The sequence below is a fragment of the Myotis brandtii genome, unplaced genomic scaffold (genome assembly GCF_000412655.1).
Source record: "Myotis brandtii unplaced genomic scaffold, ASM41265v1 scaffold927, whole genome shotgun sequence".
In the NCBI taxonomy this organism is placed as follows: Eukaryota; Metazoa; Chordata; class Mammalia; order Chiroptera; family Vespertilionidae; genus Myotis; species Myotis brandtii.
This window is the reverse complement of record NW_005371823.1, coordinates 86,875-89,913: the sequence shown is the minus strand read 5'-3', so window position 1 is coordinate 89,913 and position 3,039 is coordinate 86,875.

The following is a 3,039-nucleotide window of genomic DNA, read 5'->3' as shown; positions in this document are numbered from 1 at the left end:
GGCGCAGTTAGGGATGATCAGGCCGGCAGGCAGAGGCGGTTAGGGGCAACCAGGCTGGTGGGGGGGGCGGGCAGTAAGGGGTGACCAGGCCGGCAGGGGGCACAGTTAGGGGCGATCAGGCTGGCAGGCAGAGGCGGTTAGAGGTGATCAGGCTGGTGTGGGGCAGGGCAGTTAGGGGTGATCAGGCAGGCAGGCAGGTGAGCAGTTAGGAGCCAGCGGTCCTGGATTGTGAGAAGAATGTCCAACTGCTGGTTGAGGCCTGAAATCCCGGATTGGGCCTAACCCAGCAGTTGGACATCCTCCGAGGGGTCCTGGATTGGAGAGGGTGCAGGCTGGGCTGAGTGGACCCCCCTCCATGCATGAATTTCATGCACTGGGACTCTAGTCTACATTATATTAGTCTCATAAAATAAGGTAGGGGAGAAAGTTTTCTGTCTTTCTATGTAATTTCTGTAGATTGTAATTACTGGTCCCTTAAATTTTTGGTAGATCTCTTTCATTAAAACCAGAGTTCTGTTTGTGGGAGATTTTAAAAATTAGAATTAAATTCTTTAATTTATGTTTTTTAAAATTTAAATTCTTTATTGTTTAAAGTATTCCATAAGTCTCCTTTCCCCCCATTGACCTCTCCCCAGCTGCCCCCACCTCCCCAACACATGCCCACCCCATCTGTGTCCATTGGTTATGCTCATATGCATGCATACAAGTCCTTTGGTTGATCTCTTACCCCCTCACTCCTTGCCTTCTCTCATAGGTTGGACAGTCTGTTGTATGCTTCTATGACTCTGGTACTATTTTTATTCATCAGTTTATGTTGTTCATTATATTCCACAAATGAGTGAGATCATGTTATATTTATCTTTCTCTGACTGGCTTATTTAACTTAATGCAGTTAAAGGATTAGTTAGATTTCCTATTTTTATCTATTGTGTTTCCCACAGAAAACAGCACATTCACATTCAGTAATAGAAAGATTAATAATGGAAAGATTATTTAGAAAGGTAAGGATAAGATAAAAGGAAACCAGTAAGAAGTGGTGAAGCTGCAACCTGTAAAGAAAGTTATGGATGGAGGAGAGGGCTACCTTATTGGAGAGAAATGCAGTCATTGCTGTCCTGAGGCGTGGAGGGGACTAAATCTGGAGACTAATATCCTTATCTTTCATTCTCTCTTTTTGGCCTCCTATTCCTTGTCAGTCCCTGCCATTGACCAAAACCAACCAACAGTGAGAGCAGGGACCCCAACTTATGCAGTCCTTAAAGGTCAGGCCCAGAGCAGGATGAAGAAGGGGACAGTGGATCTAGAATGTTCAACACAGTGAGTTTTGGTAAGTTATGCTTTTCTAGATATTTGCTCATATTTCCAGATTTTTGAAATATGTTGGCATAAAGTTGCTCATTATAGTCTCTAATGCTTTAAGTGTCTATAACACCTCTATGTTTCTCTTTCACTCAATATTCTGTGTGCCATCTCTTTTTTTCCTTTGATTAATCTCATCAGAGGCTTATCATTTTTACTTCTTTTCAAAAAATTTTGTTTTTATAGATTCTCTGTAGTGTTCTTTTAAAAAATATTTTTATTAATTTATACTCTTATTTTATGATATCCTTTCTTATTCTTTCTGTTTGCTTTGCTGTTCTGTTTACTAACTTTTAAAAATGGATACTTAGCTCATTACTTTTAAAAATATATTTTTATTGATTTCAGAGAGAAAAGGAGAGGGAAAGAGAGATAGAAATAATGATGAGAGAACTATTGACCAGCTGGTTCCCTTGACCGGAATCAAACCTTCACTCCGCAGGCATTCTATCCACTGAGCCAAACCAGCTAGAGCTATAGATTTCCCTCTTAATACTACTTTAACTACATCCCGTAGGATGTTGTATAAAATACTTTTATGTCTTAGTTTAAAAAATGTTTTAAATTTCCATTGTGATTTTATCTATGACCCAAGAGTTATTTAAAACTATGTTTATTTCTAAACACATGGAGATTTTCTAGTTATCTTTTGGTTAGTGGTTCTAACTTGGGGTTGGAATGTGGTCTGCATGATAAGTCTTGAAATTTCTTAATATTTGTTTTATAAAATAGCTCAGTATATGACAAATTTTTGTAATGTTCTATATTTGTTTGAAAAAATGTATATTAGGCATATATTGGGGACAGGGATTTATATAATTTAATTAGATTAATTATGCTTTCAAATCTCTGTGCTGACTGATATTTTTTCAATTTATCCTATTTTTCACTGAGAGAAGTATGTTTCACTCTCCCACTGTTTCTACAAATATACAGAATTTGTCTATTTCTTCTTGTAGTTTTGCTAATTCTTTACATGTTTTTAGATTATGCTATTAGATGCATACAAATGAATGCTTGTTATGTCTTTTTGTGGAATTGAAATTTTCACAGTTTGGATTGGTCACTATATTTAGTAATGCTTTCTGACTTAAAGTTAATTTAAATGATATTGTTAGTAACTACATCAGCTTTTCTTTGTTAGTATTTGCTTAGTATACCTTTCCCATACTTAAAAACATTTTTTTAAATTGATTTCAGAGAGTAAAGGAGAGGGAGAGAGATAGAAACATTAATGATGAGAGAGAATCATTGATGGGCTGCCTCCTGCATGCCCCCCACTGGGTATGGAGCCTGCAACCTGGGCATGTGCCCCAACCAGGAATCGAACTGTGACCTTCTGGTTCATAGGTCGGCGTTCAACAACTGAGCCAGAGCGGCTGGACCCTTTCCCATACTTTTATTCTCAACCTTTTCATCTCTGTTTTCTTGTGTAAATATGTCTCTTGTAAATAGCATATTGTTGCATCAACTGAGCCAGAGCGGCTGGACCCTTTCCCATACTTTTATTCTCAACCTTTTCATCTCTGTTTTCTTGTGTAAATATGTCTCTTGTAAATAGCATATTGTTGCATTTAAAAATAAATAAATATATATCTTTTATCTGACCTATTCCTCCATATATATATATATATATATATGTATTTTTTTTATTAAATCTTTATTGTTCAGATTACATTT